Source organism: Pristiophorus japonicus, chromosome 13 (genome assembly GCF_044704955.1).
Source record: "Pristiophorus japonicus isolate sPriJap1 chromosome 13, sPriJap1.hap1, whole genome shotgun sequence".
NCBI classification, from domain to species: domain Eukaryota; kingdom Metazoa; phylum Chordata; class Chondrichthyes; family Pristiophoridae; genus Pristiophorus; species Pristiophorus japonicus.
Window position 1 is genome coordinate 135,074,317 of NC_091989.1, and position 14,273 is coordinate 135,088,589.

Consider the following 14,273-nt stretch of genomic DNA (forward strand, 5'->3'; position numbering starts at 1 on the left):
CACCACTCTCTGGGTGAAGAAATTCCTCCTCATCTCGGTCCTAAATGGCTTCCCCCTTACCCTTAGACTGTGTCCCCTGGTTCTGGACTTCCCCAACATTGGGAACATTCTTCCTGCATCTAACCTGTCTAACCCCGTCAAAATTTTAAACGTTTCTATGAGGTCCCCTCTCATTCTTCCGAACTCCAGTGAATACAAGCCCAGTTGATCCAGTCTTTCTTGATAGATCAGTCCCGCCATCCCGGGAATCAGTCTGGTGAACCTTCGCTGCACTCCCTCAATAGCAAGAATGTCCTTCCTCAGGTTAGGAGACCAAAACTGTACACAATACTCCAGGTGTGGCCTCACCAAGGCCCTGTACAATTGTAGCAACACCTCCCTGCCCCTGTACTCAAATCCCCTCGCTATGAAGGCCAACATGCCATTTGCTTTCTTAACCGCCTGCTGTACCTGCATGCCAACCTTCAATGATTGATGTACCATGACACCCAGGTCTCTTTGCACCTCCCCTTTTCCTAATCTGTCACCATTCAGATAATAGTCTTGTCTCTTTGTTTTTACCACCAAAGTGGATAACCTCACATTTATCCACATTATACTTCATCTGCCATGCATTTGCCCACTCACCTAACCTATCCAAATCGCTCTGCAGCCTCATAGCATTCTCCTCGCAGCTCACACTGCCACCCAACTTAGTGTCATCCGCAAATTTGGAGATACTACATTTAATCCCCTCGTCTAAATCATTAATGTACAGTGTAAACAGCTGGGGCCCCAGCACAGAACCTTGCGGTACCCCACTAGTCACTGCCTGCCATTCTGAAAAGTCCCCATTTACTCCTACTCTTTGCTTCCTGTCTGACAACCAGTTCTCAATCCATGTCAGCACACTACCCCCAATCCCATGTGCTTTAACTTTGCACATTAATCTCTTGTGTGGGACCTTGTCGAAAGCCTTCTGAAAGTCCAAATATACCACATCAACTGGTTCTCCCTTGTCCACTCTACTGGAAACATCCTCAAAAAATTCCAGAAGATTTGTCAAGCATGATTTCCCTTTCACAAATCCATGCTGACTTGGACCTATCATGTCACCTCTTTCCAAATGCACTGCTATGACATCCTTAATAATTGATTCCATCATTTTACCCACTACCGATGTCAGGCTGACCGGTCTATAATTCCCTGTTTTCTCTCTCCCTCCTTTTTTAAAAAGTGGGGTTACATTGGCTATCCTCCACTCGATAGGAACTGATCCAGAGTCAATGGAATGCTGGAAAATGACTGTCAACGCATCCGCTATTTCCAAGGCCACCTCCTTAAGTACTCTGGGATGCAGTCCATCAGGCCCTGGGGATTTATCGGCCTTCAATCCCATCAATTTCCCCAACACAATTTCCCGACTAATAAGGATTTCCCTCAGTTCCTCCTCCTTACTAGACCCTCCGACCCCTTTTATATCCGGAAGGTTGTTTGTGTCCTCCTCAGTGAATACCGAACCAAAGTACTTGTTCAATTGGTCTGCCATTTCTTTGTTCCCCGTTATGACTTCCCCTGATTCTGACTGCAGGGGACCTACGTTTGTCTTTACTAACCTTTTTCTCTTTACATATCTATAGAAACTTTTGCAATCCTGACAGATAGGATCTTTCTTGGCTCGAGAGACAGGTTCTCCTTGATGATTGGCTGTTGGGTTGGGGGGGGGGTGGGGGAGAGACTGTCATTTCTTTGTCTGCAGTCTTCAGGTGAAAACTTTAATGGCATCCTGGAAGCTTTTGTGAAATGAGTGATACAAAGTAAAGGATATTTATCGCTTGGTTTGTTCCAAAAGTTTAGACCCTTTTGTTGTGAGGTTTCACATTTTGAAGTACTGTATTTGCCAGGTTGGGATGCAAATGAGCTCTGTTAAGATGCACTTTGGGGTATTTTTCATGGTGCATCTGTTGGTGTTTTTGTTGAGTACTTAATGCAACTAAAAAAATGTTTTTTAATAAGAACGCTGAAGGTCTAACTCTTCAATTAACCTTACAAGGCATTTAAATTTGGTTCTTTTATAATTTGACATATCCTTCCTTTGTCTTCTGCAAAACTGCTCTTTTAGTAGCCTTTTTTTTGGAAGGAATTGGAAAAGTCTCGGCACTGCTAATTAAATAGCCTTATTTGGTTTGGTGTAAGAATAAGGTATTCAAATTTCATCCTAAATTTCAAAATAGTGTTGGAATTTCACGTGCAGCAAGAAGTTGCCTTGTCCTCCTGTCCTCCACCCCATACCTAATAATGGGATTACCATTGCCGTTTACTCTGTCTTGAGAGAGTGTTGATCTATATTGCTGGAACATAATGTATTTTTATTTTTTTATATTTCCTATATGGGAATTGTTTCTTGGGTTTGGCTACATGAATGCAGAGATTAGCAAAGTGGTTGATGAATGCACTTGAATTGTTTTGCCTAGTGGATAAAAGAAAGAGTTGCATTTATAATAGCGCCTTTCATGACCTCAGGATGTCCCAAAACGCTTTACAACCAATGAATTACTTTTGAAATGTAGTCACTGTTGTAATGTAGGAACCGTGGCAGCCAATTAGTGCGCATCAAGCTCTTGCAACATCAATGAGATAATGACCAGATAATCTGTTGTAGTGATGGTGGTTGAAGGATAATTATTGGTCAGGACACCGGGCGAACTCCCCTACTCTTCTTCGAATAGAGTCATGGGATCTTTTACGTCCACCTTAGAGGGTAGATAGGGCCTCATGTTTAACGTCTCATCTGAAAGATGGCACCTCCAACAGTCTAGCATTCCCTTAATACTGCACTGAGGCCTTCTAGTAAAATAAAGGAGCATTCTGAAAGATCAAAAGACATGTTCTGGGCCTTGGAAAGATTTCTGTTGACAACCTTTTGAAAGTTGCCATTTGGAGCAAGTATCATGCATTCACTCAGCATTACTGTTAAAATCTGTTAGCCAGAGGTGGTTTTGGTCTTTGCAAGTTTGAATGCCTTCTGTGACTAAAATAACTCCATCCTTCCCTTGAACACCACTAAGTCAGCCTCCTGGTATATGGAGGATGCTGTAATGAAGAGCAGTGATGAGCAGTAGAGAACAAGAACTTTGTCATTGATTTTCTTAATAGAAAGAAGCATTGGTATAAAGTCGATGTGGGCAGTGCGTGGCATGGAGATGCAAGATGCAGGTTCATACCCATAATTCCTTATGTGATTTTCTAATTTCAGTTCCGGCATTGGGGTTGGGGGGTGGGGGAAGAGATTAACACTTCTCCATAAACTGCAATGGAAAATTTGAGAATGGAGACAACTGTGGCTGCTCATGTTTCCCCACATGATTAGCATCAGTGACATAAAGTCCTGGTCACAGATCGCCTGCCCACACCAGAGTGCAGCAAGGGTACCAAAGCAGAGAGGATTCTTTTCCCCCCCCCATAGGTGGGTGAACAAAACAAAATACAGATGATTGTATATGTTGTAATTAAAAATCTTAATCCAAAGTTATATTAGCAACATAGGAATTTAGATGGAAAAAAAGATCAAAGGCCATCTAGTTTGCCTTCTATTATCCTGGTAGTTACATGATACAATGATAATGGAGTTGTTGACTAATCATAGCCCTATTACCTTTGTTACCTTCTCTCTGTCCCTTCCTGGCCCATTCTGCTTATTTTTACCCAAAGCTCTGCTTTGCTCTAGAGCCTTGACATTCCTTGCTGCCTTTAAATTTACTCTTTCCTGAATCCTTCCACCCCATCTTCATTAGTTTAAAACCCTGTCTGCTGCCCTAGTTAATCGATTCACCAGGACACTGGTTCCAGCCTGGTTCAAGTAGAGCCCGTACCAACAGAACTCTTTCCCCAGTACTGGTGCCAGTGCCTCATGAAGCAGAACCCCCGCCTCCCACACCACTCTTTGAGCCATGCATTTAACCATCTAATCTCCTTATCTCTGTGCCAATTGGTACGTGGCTCAGGTAACAATCCAGAGATTATTACCTTTTTGAGGTTCTGCTTTTTAATTTGGACCACAACTCCTCAAGCTCTCTCAGCAGAACCTCATTCTTAGTTCTACCTATGTTATTGGTTCCTATGTGGACCACGACAACTAGATCCTCCCCTTCCCTGTTGTGTATGCAATAACCGTTAGACTGAGTACTGTTTAACTCCAAGAGGTATGACCTTGGCTCTGCTTTATTAAGGCCCAAAGTGACTAATGTACAAAATGGCTGGCCTTTTATACTTGGGCTGCACACACGTACGTGCAGCCCAATGGCCTCCAACAGTGATGCCATCTAGTGGCTAGTGATCCCAAAAGTACATATATGACATTCCCAATCCAAGTTCTTCCCCAGCCGTGAGGAAATGTCTTAATCCTAGCACCGCGCAGGCAATGCAACAGTCGGAATTCCCAGTCGCGGCTGCAGAGAACAGTATCTATCCTCTGACTATACTGTCCCCTATCACAACTACATTTCCTTTCACTCCCTCCATTTGAATGGCCTCCTGCACCATGGTGCCATGGTCAGCCTGCTCATCCATCCAGCAGGTTTTTCCCTCATCCACACAGGCAGCAACAATCTTATACCTGTTGGATAAGGGCAAAGACTGAGGCTCCTCCAGCACTGCACCTGGGGTCCTCTCACCTGCCTGAGTTGAAGTCACACCCTTCTGACCCTGACCACTAACCAGACCTGTACCACTACCTAACCTAAGGGGTGTGACTGCCTCCTGGATCAAAGTGTCCAGGTACTTCGTCCCCCTCCATGATGCCCTGCAATGTCTGCAGCTCAACAACTCTGAGCTGAAATTCCTCAAGATGCAAGCACTTACCACAAACGTGGTTGTCCAGGATCACCCGCTCACTGAAATATTGTTTCCGCAGAAGTACTCGAAGTGACTCGATTGATGGTAATTTTGTTGGGGAATAGAACTGCTTGAATCATTCTTTGAGGAACGTGACATCCTCTTGGAGGGAAATACCTACCATTGTCAGTTCATGCTTATTGTCACTTTTTGGGCTGTCAGTCTATGAACACCTACTTGAAAGGTATGAACAGAAAAAAATGATGTAATTTTTAATTCAACTTTTTGACTGAGGTTTCTTGAGTTTTTTGTTATTTGTGCTTCCACAGTCGTCTTGGTTTATTGATATGGGAGATGCAACAGTACACACATTTTTGATTGACATTTACAAACCAGAAAGGGTATTGAATTTCCTGCCTCATCTGTTGGGTCTGACAACATTCAGGGAATGAATAATAATGTAACTGGCTTTCTCTTTCTTTTCAGTTGAAGAAAGTGAATCTTCAGAATTTGACCTAAATTGGGACTCAGCAACTGTACAAACAGGTAACATCACATCATTAATATCATGTAGAAACAGTCTTAATACTTTACATACAGTTTACAATCCAAATAAATATAAAAGCTTTGCTGTGCTAGCTGAGACCTCTCTTGAATAATTTCGAGGGATGTCAGATGTCCATTGAAACTGTTAAACTAGCTTTGTTCCATTAATTGACAATTTAACTACTGCATTAGATTTTGATTCTATAATTCTCTCCTGACTGGATAAGTATGGATCCAAAGTAGCTTTTGTTCTTGAAGTTTTATTCAAAGTTATGTTGGCTCCAGTTTTAGTAGAATTAAGTTTCTTCAGTTAATTAACTTTCTCTCGCTTATTTACTACTTTTGGAGGAACCGGAGAAGCCATGCTATCAATTAATCTAGTTGACCACATCACAGAATAAGTTGATTTTCTGAATGGTAATTCAGGCCTCGATGTCCTGAATTCTAAAGTCCTTCTCAGAATAATCACACTTGTAAAAATCCAATTCTATTGAATAAGTGTTCTCTAAAGTTGAGTTTTAACATTTTTCGAGTTTGCAAATAAATATGGGCATGACGGGGAGTTACGTATCTGCCGTAAGACTGAAACCCATGGTTTAATCACTTGAATACCTACGCAGTACATTAACTGTTTTAAACGAAAACAACCATTGGTGTATTGTTTCATATCTTTGACCAAAATGGAGGGTGTTTTTTTTTTCGGGGGCAGGAGAATATACATTAGAATTAAAGAGAGATATGGAGTGTTGCAGAACTATGATATCAATTTGATATGGTCAGATTCAGATTTTTAGAACACTGAAGTCATTGCCACGAGTTGTTTGGGAAAGAAAATTCAGCTTGTTGAAGGAGAGCATGGCATAAAGGTGCATTTCTTGGAATATTGTAAAATTATGATTTGGAAGGAATGATGTGGTTTTTAATTGGTTGTGGAATCCAAAGTGGGATGTTTTAAAGCAAACTGCGACTGCATATTCTTGCTCACCTGCTATAGGGCCACATTTCACAGGCAGCCTGTGGCATAGGGCCCAAGTTTCCACAAGAAAAAAAACGGGCGCCCCTCAGAGCTGGGCGCCCGTTTTTCGCGCACTTTCACACAGGTAGGAAGATGATTTATTTAATCTTTTCTTGGCTTATAAATGTTTATTCAGGTTGGAGTTATTTGTATAATATTTGTAGAAGTATAAATAAGGATTTATTGTCGAATTTAATGAGTTCCCTTCCCCCCCCACCTCGTTCTGGACGCCTAATTTGTAACCTGTGCCTGATTTTTTAATGTGTAGAACAGGTTTTTTCAGTTCTACAAAAATCTTCACTGGCTCCATTCTACTTTAGTTTCGAGTACATTTTCACTGTGGAAACTTTCAAATCAGGCGTCAGTGGCCGGACACGCCCTCTTTTGAAGAAAAAATTCTGTTCCAAATTAGAACTGTTCTACCTGACTAGAACTGCAGAAAAAAAAATGTGGAGAATTGCAATTTCTAAAATAGTCCGTTCTCCACCAATTGCTCCTAAAAATCAGGCGCGAATCATGTGGAAACTTGGGCCCATAGTGTCCAAGAGAGGCTGGATCAGGAGTTTCCGAGTACAATTAAAAAAAAATAATTTTAATTGCTTTCCACATAGTGTTCTCACTTTGGGGAGGAAATAAAAGGAGGAAATAGCTTCATTTTAACGTAAATGAAACATTACACGACATTGTTTTTTTAACTATATTAATTAATATAGAAATTATTTATCAAAGCAGTGGTTTTACTTATAAAGAAATCAAAGCTCTCGCCAATTGTTCCTGCAACCTGATCATTTCCTTTTACTGGGTTGTCTGCGTGAGTGTAGCAGCTGATAGCATGTAATATGGCCGCTTATACTGTTGGGCAGTTAGAGGTTCAGACAATACATAATACCACAGGATTATTTTCTGATATCTCCATTGGTATATCATATATAAATTTATCCAGAAGCTACTTTTTTAAGTGTGCTTTAAATAGAATATTTTGTGGTAACACTGAGCTATATCATTGCTCAATTAACTGACTAATTTATGAGTGCCAAGAGTTGCTTTTTAGTTATCCAGTCAGTCTTTGTCGTGGACATATTTATGATCGTTGAAAATACTGGCAGTTTTACATTCTCTCTTGGCTCCTTTTTGTTGCGTTTTGTGAACTCTTCACAGTGAAAACAACATTGTTTCTCTCTAGCACGGTTGGTGATTACTGTTTATGGTGTGCGGCAGCACAAATATACTTACCACTTTTAATTTGTCCTCACAATTCTTTAACAAGCCATGAATGGGGCATTCATACCTCAACATTTTATATATTGAATTACTTCTGGGGTATTTGAATCCCACCAATCCAATTTCTGCATCTGCCACAGTATCGAAACGACTCTCATCAAAGTCACAAATGACATCCTTTGTGACTGTGAAAAAGGCAAACTAGCCCTCCTTGTTCTTCTTGACTTGTCTGCAGTCTTTGACACGGTTGACCACTCTATCCTTCTCCTGTGCCTCTCCACCATCGTCCAGCTGGGTGAGGCTGTACTTGCCTGGTTCCATTCTTATCTATCTAATCGTAGCCAGAGAATCACTTGCAACAGCTTTTCTTCCCACCCCCGCATCATTACCTCTAGTGTTACCTCTAGTGATCTATCCTTGGACCCCTCCTATTTCTCATCTGCATGTTGCCCCTTGGCGACATCATCCGAAAACATAGCGTCAGTTTCCACATGTACCCTGATGACACCCAGCTCTACTTCACTACCCCTCCTTGGTCTCTAAATTGTCAGACTGCTTGTCCGACATCCAGTTGTGGATGAGCCAAAATTTTCTCCAATTGAATATTGGGAAGACCGAAGCCATTATTTTCGGTCCCCGCAACAAACTCCGTTCCCTAGCCACTGACTCTAGCCCTCTCTTCAACTTCTAGTGTGAGGCTGAACCAGACTGTTTGCAACCTTGGTGTTATATTTGACTCTGAAATTAGCTTTTGACCACATATCCGCAGCATAACTAAGACCGCCTATGTCCACCTCCGTAACATCGCCTGGCTCTGCCCTTGTCTCAGCTCATCTGCTGAACATGCCTTTGTTACCCCTATTCAACGCACTCCTGGCTAGCCGCCCACATTCTACCCTACATAAACTAGAGGTGATCCAAAACTCAGCTGCCCGTGTCTTAACTCACACCAAGTCTCGCTCACCCATCACCCCTGTGCTCGCTCACCTACATTGGTGCCCCATTAATCAACGCCTCAAATTCAAAATTCTCATCCTTGTTTTCAAATCGCTCCCTGGCCTCGTCCCCCCCCCTTTTTCCCCCAACCCCCGGAGAGCTCTGCGCTCCTCTAATTCTGCCCTCTTGAGCATCCCTGTTTATAATCACTCAACCATTGGTGGCCGTGCCTTTTGTTGCCTCGGCCTTAAGCTCTGGAATTCTCTGCCTAAACCGCTCCACCTCTCTCTCTCTCTCTTTCATCCTTCAAGATGCTCCTTAAAATCTACCTATCCCAATTTCTCCTTATGTGTCTTGGTGTCACATTTTTTGTCGCCTCATATTCCTGTGAAGCGCTGACGTTAAAGGCGCTAGATAAATACAAGTAGTTGTTGTATTTGGTCTCTTTTAGGACAGTTTGCAAATTGTGGACAAAGGATGCAAGAATTAAAATCTGGAAGGACTGATGGTGGCACCGTTGTTGTGGCTTAGACGGTGCCTGATTGGAAAGTAATACAACTGTAAGACCTGAATAGATCTTAACTGTACAATTAGCTAACTGTTGATTGAGTGTAACAATCAGTCATGCTGTGAGGGAGCGGAGGGAATATTGCTTCACTTCTTCTCGGATTCTCCATTAGTCCAAAAAGTTCTGACAAGACATAGACTTCCTGGGCAGATCCCTGAAGGTTCACATTCCTTTCAAATCTGCACTACGATGCTTTGTGGCTGAAAGAGCAAACTTGATTAGTAAGTCTCTGATTTGCAAGAAAAATAATTTAATCCAATTGGAAAAAGGGAGTGTTATGCACCAGTGTCTTTTTGGCTAATGGAAATAACTCAAATTGTGCTTGTATGCTTGTTTCAAAAAGTCATTCACTTGGTTACATAAGGGCCCAGAGGCCTAAGGAAGCTATACAGCATCCCCAATTAAGGACATTATTACCAGTACTTGAGGCTTTACTGTGGGGCGTGTGGGTGATTTCTTGATTGTGAGTTTAGGCCTTCTTTCTTCCCTTCCCTTCAGTGTTTGAAGCCCTGGTATATTGGCCCTTGATGATGGCGAACTACCACCAATCACTGCTGTTATGTAATGATGTGTGTATCGTCCCAGTACCGTAAATGTAATGTAAGCACTATGCCACACCACAGAGGGCGCTGTGGTGGGAAACCTGGTAGTACCTGCAACAAGGGCTATATAAGGCTGACCACCACACCTGAGAGGCACTCTGGAGCTGAACAATAAAGGACGAAGGTCACAGCAGTTAGATTTACACCAGACCGTGTGGAGTCAGTGATTTGTGTGCTACATACACTGCATTGGCAACGAGGAAGCGGACGAACTCCACGCAACCATGGCTACTCTGGGCTCGCTAAAGGATTTTACCGTGGGCAATGATTGGGAGGCCTTTACGGAAAGGCTCGAGTACTACTTCACAGCAAACGACCTGACGGAGGACACATACGTACTGAGAGAGAAGCGTAAGGCGATATTGCTCTCCAGTTGTGGAGATGAGATTTACTGTCTCGTCAGGGATTTGCTGGCACCTGGGAGCGCCAGGGACAAGTCATACGAGGAGCTGACTGAACTCATTCGTGACCAGTTGAAACTGAAGGAGAGCATCCTCACGGCCAGATACAAATTTTACCATCACTGCAGATCTGAGGGCCAGGATGTCATCAAATATGCTGCGGACCTCAGGAGACTCGCGGCGCCGTGTGATTTTGGCGCACACCTTGACTAGGCTTTGCGGGACGTTTTCGTTATGGGGATTGGCCACGAGGGCCTCCTTCACAAGTTGCTAGCCACGGAACCCACAGTCACTCTGACAAAGGCCATCACCATCAGCCGGGCATATATGACCTCGACTTGCAGCACCAAGCAAATAATCCACACAGTCTCGAACCCGGCAGGCACTGTCCACAGGATAGCGCCCACCATGGACAAAACTGCAGAACGTGGCTCTGCCCGGGGCAGAGAGCACAGACCTCGGGATCCTGGAACTCAGAGTCCGCTGAGGAGGGCCAATCAAGTAGCACCATGCTGGCGTTGTGGAGGAAGCCATGGGGCTCACCAGTGCAGGTTTGCGGAGTACACGTGCAATACCTGCCACACGAAAGGCCACCTTCAGCGTATGTGTAAAAGAAATCAGACTCACCATATGGCTGAGGAGATGGGGGATGATCCACTGTTCAGCGAGGAGCAGGCAGATGATGATGAGGTGTTTGGACTGCACACGTGTACCGATGATTCGTCCCCAGTGATAAGGGAAGTAAAAATCAACGAAGTCCCTGTGAGTATGGAAGTGGACACGGATTCGGGTCCGTCGTTGATGAGTTGGAGAACTTTTGATAAACTGTGGATTAACCCAGCTGCACGACCCAAGCTGGTCCCGGTCACGGCGAAGCTGCGTACCTACACCAGGGAACTGATACCTGTTCTTGGCAGAGCGATGGTGCAGGTATCCCACGGGGACGAGACGCACGGTTTACCTCTCTGGGTCGTTGCAGGCAATGGGCCGACACTCCTCGGCTGGAGTTGGATGGGGACGGTCCGTGGGAGCTGGGAAGACTTCGTCACCCCACAGGCTGCTGCTCCCCGGGGTGCTGCCGTGCCCCGGGTCCCCAGAGAGCAGCGCTGACCGAGCTGGAGCTGCAGCCTCAATCCACCCACAGGCAAGTCCCAGGCCTGGACCTCACACCGAGATCCTGCAGCCCCAGCCCCCACAAGCAAGCCCCAGCCCCGGACCTCACACACAGATCCCGCAGCCTTAGGCCCCACAGGCAAGCCCCAGCCCCGGACCTCACACAGAGATCCTGCAGCCTTAGCCCCCACAGGCAAGTCCCAGCCCCGGACCTCAAACAGAGATCCTGCAGCCTCAGCCCCCACAGGCAAGCAGCCCTGCACAGAGGGGCCTAGTGGGGGGGGGGGGAGTGAGCCGGTGGGGTGCGAGGGATCCAGGACGGCCGGCGGTTTGGAAGAGCCCCGCCGAGGAGCTGTTAGCGTCGGGCGGCGGCAGCAGCTGGAGGTCGGCGGCCACGGCGGCCACAGGGGAGGCGGCTACGGAGGCCGCGGGGGAGGCGGCAAGTGCGGCCGCTGGAGAGACCACGATGGCCGCAGGAGAGGCGGCAAGTCAGGTGGCAGTGGAGGGGCGCAGAGGCTGCGACGGCAGAGGGCATCCGGAGCGGCGGAGAAGAAGATGGCGGCGGCATCGTGTCGGAGCTGCAGAGCATCAAAGATGGCGGCGCCCAAGGAGAAGCCTCGTGGAATCCTCCTGCATCAAAGATGGCGCCTTAAAAAGGAAATGCACCCGGGAGTCTTAAAAGGGCCTTACCAAGAGGTGGTCCCCACAAAGGACATCTGTAAGGCAGAGCGAGTCCAAAATGAGCTATGTTAATGTGAGATGGCGAATTTATAATAAGAATTAATTTTTTTATGCTGAATGGCCACTGTATTTGTGTAAAATAATGGATGAAGTACAATTAATGATAACGGATAACAAGGAAATCAAGGATCCGTTACCAGTCAATAACTAGTTAATGTACCAGATAATATGTACCATACTAACGCACTGTCTATGCCTACCTGCCTTTCGTTGGACAAGTGTGATGTTTTGTAATGATGTGTGTATTGTTGTCCTGCGTCCAGGTGGGGGGGGGAAGGTGATGTTATGTAATGATGTGTGTATCGTCCCAGTACCGTAAATGTAATGTAAGCACTATGTCACACCACAGAGGGCGCTGTGGTGGGAAACCTGGTAGTACCTGCAACAAGGGCTATATAAGGCTGACCACCACACCTGAGAGGCACTCTGGAGCTGAACAATAAAGGACAAAGGTCACAGCAGTTAGATTTACACCAGACCGTGTGGAGTCAGTGATTTGTGTGCTACATACACCACAACCGCCATTTTGCCTTTGAAACTGACCGCAACTTCAGGATTTGTCGCGGAAATCCTGAAGTTGTGTTCTGTCATTCACTGCTCCTCCACAGGCTGCACTGTGACACCCCCCCCCCCCCACCCCCACCCCCATCCCTCCCCCCACATGGCCGGCAATCCATGCAATCTGTCAAATCGTGGAACCCCCTGTCGAAAACTTTGCCTGTTCTGCGGTAATATCGCTGTTAAATAATCCATTCAGAGTTGGAGCCTTTTGGATTAGGTGGATCTGCGGTTTTAACAGAATATCGATTGCTAAACAAAGGTTATGGCCCTGTAAAACTAATTTTAATTTTGTCCATTGAAATTGGCCTTCCCCCAGTTAAACATTTAAACTCTTGATGGCTCCCTGTCCTTTTCCATAGCTAATCTAAACCTTATGATACTTTGATCACTGTTTCCTAAATGTTCACCTACTGACACTTGCTCCACTTGACCCACCTCATTCCCCAGAACCAGATCCAGCAATGCCTCCTCCCTCGTTGGGCTGGAAACATACTGATCAAGAAAGTTCTCCTGAACACACTTCAGAAATTCTTCCCCTTCTCTGCCCTTTACACTATTACGATAGTGTATATTAGGATAGTTGAAGTCCCCCATTATTACTACCTATAGTTCTTGCACCTCTCTGTAATTTCTCTGCAGATGTGCTCCTCCATATCTTTCCCATTACTTTGTGGTCTATAGAATACACCGAGTAGTTTAAAGGCACCTATTATTTCTTAACTCTAGCCATTTAGATTCTGTCCTTGACCCCTCCAGAACATCCTCCCTCTCCAGCACTGTAACATTCTCCTTAACCAGTAGTGTCATACCACCTCCTATATTTCCTGAACACCTTATAACCAGGAATATTTAACATCCAATCCTGCCCTTTGAACCAGGTCTCAGTTATTGCACGACATCATATCCCCATGTGGCTATTTGTGCCTGCAGCTCATTTACCTTGTTTACTACACTTCATGTGTTCACGTACATACACTGTAAACCCATCTTCGGCCAAGTTGTATTCTCTTTTAATTGTTCCCTACCTAATATCTTCCTGTTTCTTACCTTTGTGCTTTCTGCCTCTCTCAATCCCTTGAGTACTTTATTTCCCCTTTCTAATGTTACATCCTAATGCCCACCCTCATGCCAAATTAGTTTAAACCCTCCCCAACAGCACTAGCAAATCTCCCCGCGAGGATATTGGTTCCGGCCCTGTTGAGGTTCAACCCATCAGGCCTGTACAGGTCCCACCTCCCCCAGAACCGGTCCCAATGCCCAGGAGCTGAAGCCCTCCGTCCTGCACCAACTCTCCAGCCATCTATTTCTATATTCACTTGCATGTGACACTGGGAGTAACCCGGAGGTGACTACCTTTTGAGGTCCTCCTTTTTAAACTCTTTCCTAACTCCCTAAAATTTGCTTGCAGAAACTCGACCCTCTACCTATGTCGGTGGTATCAATATGGACCACGACTTCTGGTTGTTCACCCTCCCCCTTTAGAATGCGCTGCAGCCGCTCAGTGACATCTTTGACGCTGGCACCAGGGAGGCAACATACCATCCAGGAGTCATGTCTGCGGCCGCAGAAACGTCTGTCTCCCCCCCCCCGCCCCCCTCCAGTACAGCGGCCGCGAACTTGGCTCTTGCTGTACTCCCCAGAGGAACATAGCCCTCACCAGTACTCAGAACCGAATACTGGTTGGAGAGCGAAATAGAGTGAGGGGAATCCTGCACTACCTGCCTAGTCCTCCTTTTCTGTCTGGCGATCAACCATTC

General features: G+C 45.4%; 1 protein-coding gene across 6 annotated transcripts in view; it reads left to right on the forward strand.

The window, feature by feature from the left end:
- znf423 (zinc finger protein 423) overlaps window positions 1–14,273 on the forward strand; it is a 308,894-nt gene that overhangs the window by 22,844 nt on the left and 271,777 nt on the right. For all 6 annotated transcript variants that reach the window (XM_070898035.1, XM_070898030.1, XM_070898034.1 and 3 more), the window contains exon 2: window positions 5,299–5,358. The gene's annotated coding sequence lies outside the window, so the exon portion shown is untranslated. The remainder of the gene's footprint in view (window positions 1–5,298; window positions 5,359–14,273) is intronic.